The sequence below is a fragment of the Rhipicephalus sanguineus genome, chromosome 6, assembly GCF_013339695.2.
Source record: "Rhipicephalus sanguineus isolate Rsan-2018 chromosome 6, BIME_Rsan_1.4, whole genome shotgun sequence".
In the NCBI taxonomy this organism is placed as follows: domain Eukaryota; kingdom Metazoa; phylum Arthropoda; class Arachnida; order Ixodida; family Ixodidae; genus Rhipicephalus; species Rhipicephalus sanguineus.
In genome coordinates this window covers 22,388,217-22,402,168 of record NC_051181.1, presented here as the reverse complement: position 1 = coordinate 22,402,168, position 13,952 = coordinate 22,388,217, and the positions used below count along the sequence as shown (strand labels likewise).

At 42.4% G+C, this 13,952-nt stretch overlaps 1 long non-coding RNA gene across 1 annotated transcript; it reads right to left on the bottom strand.

The window, feature by feature from the left end:
• Nucleotides 1–2,469: 2,469 nt before the first annotated feature.
• Nucleotides 2,470–10,311, bottom strand: LOC125758935 (uncharacterized). The gene is made up of 3 exons (XR_007416482.1): nt 9,540–10,311; nt 7,105–7,205; nt 2,470–2,574 (listed from the first exon to the last, which is right to left on the bottom strand). It is a non-coding gene; the product is annotated as an uncharacterized LOC125758935 (long non-coding RNA).
• Nucleotides 10,312–13,952: the final 3,641 nt, after the last annotated feature.

Sequence of the window (13,952 nt, the reverse complement as noted above, 5' to 3'; positions counted from 1 at the left end):
GTGCACCCTGTATATGCAACGGGAAGTGTTTCCGTGGTGTTCACGCATGTGCATTCTTTAGCCGGTACGGTATTACCGTACTTTCCGTGCGGTAAACCGGCATTGCTAGCTAAAACACTAATACAGAGACGCAGGGTAATAGTTAGGTGCGAGTGTTTCGTGACTGCCAACGGGGAATCGTGTGCAGCCCACAACGCGACACCACTTGCCACCCATCGCACGCATTACCACAAGGAACGGAAATTCACACGCCCAGCCAACGAAGCGCTCGCCAAACACTCGCGATTGTTGCCTTGCGGATAGCAGACGCTCTAGGCCCCCTCGGTTCCGTCACTTCCGCTTAACAAAAATGACGTCACGCACCCAATGTTGCCAATAATTTTGGGAAGCGAAGTGGGGAGAGTCGGGGCAATCAATAAAATTCATTTGCAATGAATCTGCGTATGTCTCCAGCTTGTAATTTGGCATATATAACGGGAACGTGAAAAGGAATGTACCCAGCGAATTTTATTGCGATCCATGGACCTCGAAAAATCGCCGGAGTTGGCCTTTAAATGCTGTTTCCTCACACCAATACGTTTTAAATACCATAGTCCCCTCCCAAAGCAACCACTGAAGTTAGATAAAGCCGGAAATGAGATTGTGGCAGGGAAAAAGGCTTTAAGGATAAAAGTACGGAATCTCGAAGCACGACATACAGAAATCCTTAACTCAGCTAAAAACCCAAAAAGCTTCAGCTTGCACGTACGATGCGAGTTCGCATCATACTGTCACACACGCTCCTTTCCTTCTATGTTTTTGTTACCGGCCCATGCACGTGTAGCTGCTGCCTTGCGCAAACCGCGCTAGAATGTCTGGGAACATGCGAGATTGTTGTGGAATCATCTGTTTGGCTTGAGCGCGCAAACGCGACAGCTGAATTTATTCACGAACTAACGCGGCCACCAGCGATGAGGCTAGAATGTTTGATGCCGCATGTACAAATGCCGACGTGGCTTGCCGCGGATGTTTTTCGACGGCCGACGCTCTGTTCGCCAGTATCAGTGTACACTGCAAAAAATCTGGCCCCTAAACACGGACAAAGCTGAAGGTATAGCGGTGCCGAGCACTTTTCCGCGATCCGAATTAAACGATTTCTCTAAAAAGGAGTCTTCTTACGAAGTGCTTTCGTTACCACAGATAAAACAAAGCACTCCGTCAGTTTGTTTGAATGAGAACACTGTTCCGTGACCAGAATAAAACAATTTCCTTCAAAGAAGGTCTTCTTACGTGCCTCCTACGTTAAGATACTAAAGAATGGTCTGCCCGTACTGTCCAATATAATACGGCACATTTGCCTTAATGCAAAATAACTGTTTTGTACCACAACTGCACCATAAAATCCCATAGAAGCTTTGCCACCTATGCAGGTGGCAGTCTCGGTATACGCTGGCAACAAGTGAGCGGAGGTCGACCAGTCCACTAGCCACATACGTCCACGTACACGTTCGGTATGGGTCTGTGGTTGTTGTTTCAAGCAGATGCTTCATGACGCATGAACCATAAATCCAATAGTTTTCCTCCACCTTCGTTCCTGAGCCAGCATCGTCGCATTGTTAAGGTCGAAGCTATAACCTGTCGTCTTGCAGTATTCAACAAGCTGTCTTAAAATGCGCTCCATGGGTGGCTTTAGCAACATTCCCACTTTGTGTTCTTTGAACGTCTTTGGCATTTTCCTGCCCAATTCGCCGATGTAAGTGGTGTCGTGAACCCCACAACGTACTCTGTAGAATACCCTGCTCTAATCATCCGCAGGTGTGCGGTCTTTGGGCTTTGTGAACACATGTCCTAAGGACAAGGTATACACAAACACCGCCGAAGATTAGAGCGGGATCATCTACGAAGTACAATGTGGGGATTGCGACACAACTTGCATAGGCGAAATGGGTTGAAGAAGGTAATCGAAGGTTAAAGAACACAAAGAGGATGTTGCGAAAACCACCCATGCAACATGTTCTAAGACGGAGCTTGTTGAACGCTGCTGAATGACAAGGCATAACTTTGACCTAATCAATTCGACGATGCTACCTCGTGTACAAAGGTCGGAGGAAAAGAAAAAATCTTGGAATCATGCTTCATTCATCACGGCGCATTGGTTTGCAACAACAGCAGCAGCCCTCTACGAGATGTTTACAAGGAAATGTGCGACTAATGGACTGGTCAAACTCCGCTTATATTTGGCAGCGTATTCTGAGAATGTCGCCTGCATAGGTGGCAAAACTTTCATGTCATTTTGTTAATAATTGTTGTGTTAAGTCAAAGTAAACATTTTATAATCAAGCTACGCATCCCGAGCTGGTAGATGTGGGGGTAGCATGCCATGTGTAGATGCACTGTACTGTGTGAACTTGCTGATGACGGAAGCATACCTGCTGCTTCATGCCAAATAAACAGTGAAGTACACTACTACATGCTTCTTTAAATGCCACTTTGGCAGATGTATTCAGGAACATATTTGTCAAAAGTGTTGCAAGCCTGCTTATGAAACTGTGTGCACGGCCCATGGACAGCTCCACTTCGCTCCTTTCTGTACGTCTGAAAAGGAAGTGAAAGAAAACACCTAGAGCAACAGCAATGTTCAGAATTTATACACATTTAAACATTGCCATGGTGCATGTGCACATGGCCTCCCTTAGCATCACTGTTTCAGAAATCAAAAAAGCAGAAACGGTATTTTGCAGATATTTCTGGACTCGTTCTAATTATATGAAGAACAAGCAGCATGATTTCACGAAGACTTATTGCTATAGTACACAAGAACTCAGGGTTAAACACACTACGTTCTAACTGCAAGAGTATTTATTTACGTGCATTACCAATTCTATTCAATTATTGTCATGATGTTGAAGCAAACGTCTTAACAGTTACAATTTTTGTACTTAATGCTGCCGAGAAGGCTGAGAGTTATGTGGGTGAAGAAATTAAGAATTGCGCATGTATAAAATGGAATCGGCTCGCACAAGATGAGGCAAATTGTAGACCACTGTGAAGGGCTACTGCTGCAGTGCACATATAATAAGGCTGAAGATGACAAAGATTAAAGCGTAAACGTAAAGGATGAGAATTAAATTGAGAAGCAAGGCTTGCTGTCAATAGCTCTTGAATTCTATCAGAAAACAACATGACAGTTGTATATCCTGTACATCTTAACGCGACAAAAGTTGAGCTGAAGATGGCGGCTTGAATGAATGTCAAACCATTGAACAAAGCGTGTTGTTGGAGCCAATGTTTCAACAAATTGATGTGTCTAAGTTGTTGCAGCAACCTTGATGCAATTCGTTGCCCCTCTAAAGAGGAGTCCTCTTGTTGAATCACTAGCTCCAACAACATTCGTTGTTCAACAATTATTTCATGAGCTGCACATCTCGTTACATTCATTACAAACCTCTACTGTACCAAATGCTACTATGGCAATGATAGTGGGTGCAATACTTAAGCTGCAGTGTCATAAGCAGGTGACCGGCTATTCAACTCTTTAAATATACCAGATCCATAAAGACTGCAAACCATGAGGCAAGCACAACACAAAGAACAAGCGTAAGGAAATTGAGAGGTTAACTTTAATAAACGTGGTATGGAATTAGTCATCCCCATTTTAAGTATAAAAGGTGGTTTTTTAACGAACTCCTTTGCTGTTCAAAAAGATCATGCTGCTAAAAAGATCATACCTGTAGTCAAGTGCTAATTTCCAGGACGAAATTTCGTGATGCTGAGAGCATGCATTAAACTTTATGCACGATAAGCGTTAGGTGCAATGTCAGAGAGGTGGAGATGATTTAATGGATAGCAAATACTAAAAATGAAAAGCTCTGAGTAACTATCGCAAGAATAAGGACGAAGTAAGGAGGGAAGCATATGATAAGCTAGTGCAATGTCTGAAGCGAGTTAATCTTGTCTTAGAATATGCAGTCATAAAGTGAGATCCAGTAAGTAGGTGTCACATGCACTGATTGTGAGAGAGATATGGAAATGACGGACCACCTTTTAAATAAATGTAAAAATGTCCACCCATGTACGTGTTGGGAACTAGCTCTCATGAAGCCCTAGGCTTAGAGAAAGCTTGATAAAGATGAACACATCCACAAGAGAAATCAGTAAAAGACAGATGGAGGATTGGTAGTGGAAAAGCAGCGAGAACAGCCAAAAACAAACTTGCAGGGTCTTTATGTACAATGCCGAAAAATAAGCTACCTATTATAAGTTTTTTTAAGGAAAGAAATTTAATTCAGGTAGGAAAGGCATTAAGCCAATTCAAAAATTGAGCTTGGCCACTTGCATGTCAATGCTTCGCTTTAAAGGGAACACACATAGCATCCATCCATCTACAGATGTGAAACTGCGTCATGCAAGATAACTTATACAAAGTTATTGCTTTGAGCAATTAGAGCAAAATATTTCAGGAGAGCACCTAACTGGGCTGGTTAGTACATGATTACAACGGGAACAAACAGCGCTGGGCACGGGACGGAAAAAAAGGTAGACGAAGGCGACAGCACCCTCGTCTATTGTTCTTTCTTCGTCCCGTGTCCAGCGCTGTTTGTTCCCGTTTTAATGCAGAATATTTCTTTCTTTAATCTGAAGGTGGCAGTGTTTCATGGCTAAAATAGTTTACTAATTTGCATTTCAAGTTACATTTTTTCAGCCATAAGGAAACACTGCAAAATGCTGAAGTTCTAATGTTAACATTTATCAGAAGAAAGACTAATTCTTTCGTATGGAATACCGAAGGTTGATTTCCAAAGTTCATTGCCTTTGTATTTTGTGCTGTTCCCTTATCATTTTCCTTAAGACGGTTGTATAGATGTTCTTGGTTTATCTTGTGTTTTGTATATGTTATGCTCCTGTTTTTGCTTAGCAAGATCATTTTATGTGTAACTTATCACTGTAGCCCACTTTGCAATACTGCTTACTGGTGTCAGCAGTATTGTCAAGTAATAAATAAATAAGTAAATAGATATCCACTTTGTCATAAAACTACTATAAAAACAAAATAATCAGAAACGTTCCACCCAAACTGTAACAGTCGGAAAAAATAGCTTTTGACCCATATTGCAGCTTAGCTTTTGCTATGTAGCATTCCAAACAGAAATGTCGCCAAGACATTATTGTGTGGTATACTTTGCTGGCAATTTATATTCCATTAAAAAAATATATACTGCTTGGTTGTAAGCAAGGAAAAATTTACTGAAGTGAATAATCCCTAGCCTGCACAGAGTCTCGTTCCTTGACCTTCGCTGCACAGCACATTGGCACAGGATTCACGCGGGTGCCCCTGTGCTCATATAGTGCAAGTCTAAATGTTGCAGATTTAAGCAATACTTCTGTCTGAAATACCATGCAAGAACAATGATGTGCTGTGCAGTGAAGGCAAAGCTCCAAGAAACTTCCCACAGCCTTGTTATTTTTCATTTGAAAAAATTATTTTTCGCTTGAAGATAATATTACACCTTGAAAACTTTGTCTAAATTATCGCACGAGGAAAGCACACTATGATGTGTAGGCAACATTTTAGCTGGGATTGCTACACAGTGAAAGAGAGCCCGCAATATGGGTTCAAACACTACTTCTTCCAAGTGCCAATTTGAAGATATTTTTGCTTCTTTTTGCCAGCAGCATTTTCAACCCTTGGTATATGCACTGAACGCATACTGTGAATATATTTCACATGAAACATTCAGTCTTTTTTACAATATACATAAAAATGGTGCATTTTGCAATGTTTCCTCACGACTGCAAATAGCATAAATTGAAATCAAAATAAATTCGACTATCATAGTCATGAAAGATTGGTGACTATGTTAAAGAAACAAATGCTTTGTAGTAATAGCTCGACGCAATAACCATGTGTCAATTAATTTGCCTGACACAGCTTCATTTCTGCATGCGAAGTTTGAAAGGTCTTTGCTGCATCATGCAATTCTTTCCCCGAAAATAACGCTTGAATGACTACTTCCCACACTGAAACATAACAGCACCAGTTTTACAAAATATTGGAAATGGTCAAAAAACGACCTGGCACACTGGCGTGAAATGACCCAAATAGGTACTAAAATAAAACAGTGTGCACTGTCAGACACTAAAATGAAGCACTAATCTGCTTGTATTGCTAAATTACTTCAAAACCCTGCTCTGAATAACTGCCCACAAGAAGTTGATTGCGAAAAATTTACTTTAACCTCTGACCAATTTTTATCTATCTCTAGTATAATGACTCCTAACCTTCGGCACACACACAAAGGCACAAAGCATTTCATATGGTTCAATGCCTTCGAACAGTACGGAAGGTCATGTGTTAAGAGATAGCGTAAAATCTGGACTAATTTTAACCAGCTATGTTTTTATAACATGCAAACATCGAGAAATACACAATAATTTAGTAACTCGCCCCCTCTAAAAGTGTTGCTGTCACAGCTCCAAATTCCATTCACGAGCTATACTGGCTAAAATATTAAAACACAGCTGAATTTCCATCACAATGGTGGATGCACACAAGTCTACAATAATTTAGTAACTCACCCCCTATAAAAGTGTTGCTGTCACAGCTCCAAATTCCATTCACGAGCTATACTGGCTAAAATATTAAAACACAGCTGCATTTCCATCTCAATGGTGGATGCACAGAAGTCTACACGAACAGGCATGCACTTTAGATTGACTTCACAAGCCAGATATCCGGTAATCCTGCCGTTGGAGAACGTTACCAAGTGTATGAGCTGGACTACTACATAAGCTAAAATGGATGCTTTTGTGTGTTGATATGACAGAGCGTAAACAAAGCAGTGCAGAAGACTGAGCACACGAGCACAGCACTGTTTGTGTCTTCCTTTTTCTTGTGCTCCGTCTATTGCGTTTTTTACACTAATGCATTAATTGTGGAAACAACTAGCTGCCACAATTTGGTCATCTAGGTCGAACTTTTTGGGCCTTGTACCAGACTAAAGAGCTCTGTTGTGAAAGCAACAGGGTGTAACAATATTGCACTACAAATCAGGGAATACAAAGCATCGATAAGAATGTTCAGCCAAAATAAAAGGCTTCAGCAAAATGTTTAAGACACATACTCACAGGTTAATGCTCATTCACAGCTTCTACGGCAGCCCCATGATTTCTGTGCGTCCATCTGTGCGTGCCTTCCTTCCGCCTTTGGGCAAGTTTGTGTAGAATGTCTGCCAGGAAAACAAAAACATCAGAAACAAGTCGACTTTTTTTAGCATGTCTCACATAACCCAAATGAACTTTTCTCTCCCCATGAGGTAGCTGTTTAGAAAGCATCCAAACAGCCGCTGCTTTGTCTATGTATAGCTCATAACCAATAGGTAGCATCCAACACGACACCTGGTCATTGTCAAAGCATACGAGACAAGAAACTGAGACAAGTATAAGCAAAGAGCAAACGGCTATATTTCGCCATTATATTGTTTCCTAATCCAGCCCGATGCATTCATCGCTTAAATTTAATTTACACTGCTATATTGGTGTTCGCCCTAAACTTACTTTCCAAATAACTCACTAGATAACCTATTTCTCTTACGCACTATATGAATACATGTTAAAAAGATGGGGCATGCAAACATGGACACAAGAGAGTCAAGACACCTAAAACGCTGAGATCACTAACTGGAGGCTCATCACCTAATCTACCTTTACATTGTTGAGGGCGTAAATGCACGCCAAAATTCGATGAATGCAGTTTTGTACAAGCACATGAATGAAGAAAGGCGTCCAATTGTCGAGGCCTGGCATATCGATAACGGCAGTGCACAAGAGAGCCAACCGTCAATTAACTAGCATAAAGAAGAAATCAAATGCTTGAGCAGTTATCTCTCATGTAGACTATCGCGCGTGCCAGATTGATAGGTATCGCCTCTTGCCTGGGCATGCACAGATAAGTTTCTGTGTCTACTTTATTTTGTGCCACTGTCCACCTTTCCAGTTGGCGTTAGTGGTGTCTTGGTTTCTCTCTTGTGTCCATGTTTGCATGCCCTGCCTTTTTAACATGAATACCTACCAACCAGCTCAGCTGTCTGTTATACTAAATATGTATACAATCTAGAATTACCACTCTGTCGGCTTGCTGATGTAATAATAACAATGAGGTTCTGTATGTAAACGTGAAATTAAAAGCACAGGAACCTCTAGGATTTGCACCTCCACCGAAAGTGCAACCACTCCATCAATGATCGAACCCGCACAGTTCAGATCAGCAGCTGACCATTATAACCACTGCATTGCAGCGGGGGATGTTCACTTGGTAATGTAGGTTAACCTTAAGGATTATGGAAAGAGCTGTAGGTTGAAGAAAGACATGCAATTAAGCAAGGAGCTGCAGACATTATGCAGTTTAGATATTTCTGTAATCCAAAGGGCTGGTGCTCAGGGCATGCACCTAAGGAACTCCTGTTCAGCGTCTCTTTTCGAACCAAAGCTTAGCAGAATTGATGTTCCTGTCTAGATATGCCCCTGAAAACCACAGTTAAATAGCTGCAAAGTAAACACTAGAAGACAGAAAAAATCCATCACTTGTATGATATTAAACACGTCAAGATGCAAATACACCAAACACCCTGGACTGTGAAACGCATTGATTGAAAAGATATCAGTTAAACAAAGCAGCATAGCAATGAACTTCCATGTAGCTGCCACACGGCAAAAAGCAGGTGGCTCTGGTGCCATGAAAAATCTATAATAACACTTGTTGAATATAGCAGGATGTTTTGTATGATAAATGTATAAATTACCACTCACAGAAGCTGACATGCTATTTTAAAAATCAGCATTGCAAAAAATAAAGCAAGAAAACCACGTGACGTGTGAATTTACCATTCATACTTTAAGGCTAAAGGGCCCCCTAAACAACCCCGGAGTCTAAAATTTGTGACAACTGCACGCTTGTACAACGTGAACATGTTGTCACATGAATTTTTTCATTAAGTGGTGTAATAATGAAGCCACAGGGGATAGAACGAACATTCCAGCTGGTTTCAGTTTCTCGCTCAGCCTGACCATCCTGAAGAGGGGCTTCCTCGATGTGCCACTGTGCCAGAGCGGTGCGGTGAGGAAGCACAGTAAAAGCACTGGCGAGATAAACCAATTCGCAACTCTTGTGACAACCACAGATACTGCATCATCACAAAGCCAAAATGCCGTTTCGTATTGCAGAGGACTATTCAACAGTCAGCGTTACTTAATGTTGCTCATAGGCAACATTACACCACTTCGCTAGCAAAGAGGACTGGTCAAGCGCTGAAGAGGAGGTGCGGTTATTGTTTTTAGAAGTGGAGTGTCTGACATTCGGACAATGTTATTCCTGCGGCCCTCTGTACGAATTAGCGAGCTTGTTTGGGAGGTGTAAAAAAAAAGAAGTCGGAGCTTGCTGACTGGCCCTTTAAGAGAATGTAAATATACACTAGAAGGAAGTACACTTGTAGACATATTACTATAAGCTATAAAAAACAGGCAATTAACATGCTCAATCCATGCAGCATAGGGATGTCTCACACCTTTGCAAGAACTTTACTATGTTGGCTGCATGATTGTGTAGGCCAGAAGCAGCAGGCACGTGGCTTCCATGAATTTGACCTGTTCGTTGAAGGGAAACTGCTGCTCACATCCTTGTAGCACTGCTTTTTGAAGATGCTTCCTGCGATAACAAAATGACCACAACACAATTATGGTCTGCAAATATCCACAGATGACCTACATTGCTGCCCTTTCTCATTAAATTCAGCTCTAGACTAAACACTGCAATAGCGGCATCCTCCTACATTACAGGGCATCATACTGCTTTCCTTGGCCTGGTTTTTAGTCAATAATTGTTTTCACCCATAACAGAATGTAGCACTAGTAAAGATTCGGTTGGGGAGGGTGCAGTCGTAAAGTGTGTATGCAAAGTAAGAATATGAAAAAAAAACAATGGCATAATTTCACATGAGATATAACAATTATCATAATTCATGTAATGTCAGACACCAAGAAGTGTTTAATTGAGCAAGTTTTGACCTTAAGCTATCACAAAACAATGCCCTTTATGGAAAGTGGGATTTGCAGAGTGAACTCTGATGATGAAATTGGCTGCCTTTACTGGCTCTGTAGCTGCAAGTGCATTGCTAAAGCCGCTTGAATGCACTTAACAAGCCTGTGTAATGATATTGACAAATGTACAGAGAAGACAAACTCATTCGTTCTCACTTAGCTGCCATCACAGCAATACGTTGCTTCGTGTCAGGTTTCCTGGTATGCAGAATGCACGAACTTGGTGGCCGTGCCATACCACAGTAACATGATCGACATCTGCTCCAACTGCGTAAGTAGCTGGAAAGTGCTAAATTACACAATCAGCTGTACCATGCACACATAATGTAAATTCTAGCAGTGGCAACATTTCGCACCTCATAATAGCCTATGGGCATTGTACTCAGTTGATGCTGCCAGCTGCATTCCCTGTTTTCATTTCTAGCATGCATAGCACATGCACACAAAGCACCCAATAACTGTGGGAAGCAGAATAGATCGTCCGAGGTAATCAATAAAATTGATTGACAGGAATTCCACACATCACTCAAGCCTGTTGTTTAGCATAAGTGATGAGAATGTGCAGCCAAATGTACACAGCAAATTCAGTATTGGCCTTGAAGAATTGCAAGATAGGTTGAAGCTTTCCAGAAACAATCGTATACAGTAAAGTCTGTCCCAGATACTGAAATCATGAAGTTATAAATTTTAAAGTGGGCCGCTATATTCTTCAAGCACCATGCATTGCATTTATGAAAACGCTAACATCCCTGACAACAATGCGTGCTTCAAGAAGTCATAAACCTTAATATTTTTGGCACAATGCCATTTCCCAGTACCACGTTTTACAGAAAGGCAACATTTTCCTTTGCAAAACTAAGCCATGTTCCCAGGCAAAATGCACTGTCCATGGTGACAAACATGGAGTACGCTCTTCTATACAGCTTAGCTGGTTTACTGGAACTAAAAGCTACGGTAACGCTGTCTTAATTGAACTGGCTAGCAAGAGCCTTCTCGCTGCTGTTCATGTGAAGTAATTTCACCTTGGTGGAACGTCACAAGAGTAAGTGGCACATAATAATGAGTGCGAAAACACAGTAACAGGTTGTGCAACGGCTACCAGGTATGCCCATTCGTGGAAACTGTGGGCTCTTCCCCCAAATGAACCAGTTGGAAATAACCCTTTTGCATGAATAAACTTAAGTTGGTTGCTGGCATACATAACATTGTTACTCTGCATTTCCATCTCATTTATCTAGCGCTCATTGTTTCCCTTCGACATGACTAGCTCAAAACAAGATTCTTCTTCATTAAATGGAACTTTGTACATTACCTTTACCGTTGGCTACAGATGCTTATTTCTTCTGCCTGAATAAGCACCTCCTATAGCATACTTGCCTCAGCCACCTTCTGGACTGCATGGTCAGCACTCCACTGTTTGTCGAGGCACTGCTGTTTGCTACCTGCAGTACGTTGCAAAAAACTTCAGACTTCAAAACTCAAAAAAAAAGGTTAAGAAAAGCCGAACCAGGTGTGCCAGCAGCACCTTGCCCTTTGAGGAGGGAGGAAGAGCTCTGATAAAGGCTAATTCAAGACAAGCGTCGTTCTTCACAAGCTATTATTATGCGATGAGAGGTGGGACTTCAATACACGGACGCACATATAGTGCTAAAAGCAATTGAAAATTCAGCTGAAAGTACGGCTTGTCAAATTAGGTGAACGTGCATAAAGGATAAAAATGGGGCAAACCAACTGAACAAAATACAATGTCATGCTGCAGAAATTGCATTTTAGCAAATCTATGTTATCTATTGCTTGAAAGATGATAAGCAATGTCCAAGAATGCTAACCTAACGCTTTTGAGGGTCACGTTACTTAATGACAAATAAAATGCACGCCTACAGAAAACATCCCTAAATACACTATATTTCTCCCACTGTACCGATTCACGATTCACACGGTGGCTGATGATTATTCCTTCAGAGCTCGTGCGAACGAAATGGATGTTGAAGCTTCGGTTTCACGGCGTTACTCCAAGTAATTTGTCGAGAGACATGCATAAAACGCATGACATTGGTGAGCCTGACAAAAATGTTGTCTCCTTTCAGCAAATATTAGCGTAGAGCAGTGCGTGCAAGCGAGCTAATTACCAAAACTTTATAACACTACCGACTACGTTCTACAATGTCATGCGCGAGCACAATCCTCACAACTACAACCGCATACACTACCAACACGTTATGCGATTTTCTTCGGCGACAAGGCGTACTACAATAACAATAACTCACAATGTACGAAGCGTAACGTTCACTTACCTCTGGCAATAAAAAATACGCTGGCAGCGTACACTGCTAGATGACCGCCGGTTTCCAATGGTGCGCCAAGCGAGGAATCGCCGAGCTACCGGCCGTCCCCGAGCGTCAAAGCATTTTCCAGGGCGACAGAACGCGTCGTCGACAAAGGATTGCGGCGCTGCTACTCACTGACGTGCGGAAACATTTGAAGAAGGTGTTCTTCAAAACTATGAATCGCGTCCGTCGGTCACACCGAACAAAGCAGTCGCAGAGATTGAAGTCGCACGGTCGGCATCTGGTGACTATTTGCCTGGTACCGCGTATAGTTGCGCTTACGTCAGTAACCACGAAATACAACACACAATACACACAATGCGAGGCAGCGCGTTAAAAGTCGACCGCACAAACAGAACTCGGCACGACGATCACACGAACGCAGAACTATACGGGCTATGAAGGTCTCCTTAGTGTCGTGAGCGCGCCTGCCAGGTGGAAAGATTGCGCGATCCAGCGTGCAGACGGCGCTGCCGCTCGCTGGCGTGCTTTCGCGCGTGTGAGCCTGCGCTCTGTGGAGTTTCCCGTTGAAACCAAGCTTTTTGTTGCGGTATAAACTCGTCGTGTAGGCCACACATGGCGCTGATAAATTGTAAAACGAAGAAAAGAAAACTCTGGAGGACTATGCGGGCAGATTAGCTTCTTCTGAACGGCACATGCTGGCCGTAGAGAACAAACATGTAGGAAATTCGGGGTTTCCGTTCTAGTTGATTAACATTCTTTTTTCACGCAGTAATGTTTGAGTACAATGATTGAACTATTCATTGACAATTATAGCGGTTACGTCAAGAACAAAATAAATGAACAGACGCAAAGACAGATATTTTCGCGCAGAATGGAGTAAACAGTGAAAGGAAAAGATAGGTGCATATAAAAATAAAAATAATTAATTAAAAGTAAGAATCAGCGAACAGTCAAATGAAATTTTATGTACACATGAGGGACCTCCCTTGATGTTCACGCCCACTCTTGCAGGCATACTGGATCCGTAGAAGCTCTGAATGAGAATCGATGCCTTCATTGCACGAGTTCTTTTGCATAACGTCATGGAACAGGTTGTCTTTTTTCTTTTTAGGCATGTTGCTTGGGAGAGGCTAGAAAGATTGCAGTCGCACGCGAGCATGCACGAACCTCTCAAGGACGCAGCTCGGAATGAAATTGCAACAACCACGAACATTCCAGGGTCGGATCTAAGAGGAACAGGGGTACCGGTGCCCTTACCCCCTCCCCCTTTAATTTCTCACGGACCGTAGCGGCGGCCGCTACGGGTCGCTGCGAGCGCCTGCACCCTAAAGCTTTACTGCACCCTAGAGTTACTGTAAATGTTAGTTTTATGTGGCGGAGTTGCTCATCTGTTTTCAAAACGCCGCTAGCAATCGTGCACTGCAGAGAAGCTGATGCGCAGGCCGCCGCCGCTGCAGCGAACCGGTTTGTACTCCCGTGCCACAGTCCCGAAAGGAGGCTTTCATAAAGGGACGCTTTTCACCAATACGAAGCAGCGCCGCATGTTCCTTGTGTCCTTGTCTATTAGGCACCGTGGAACGCCGCACAGAA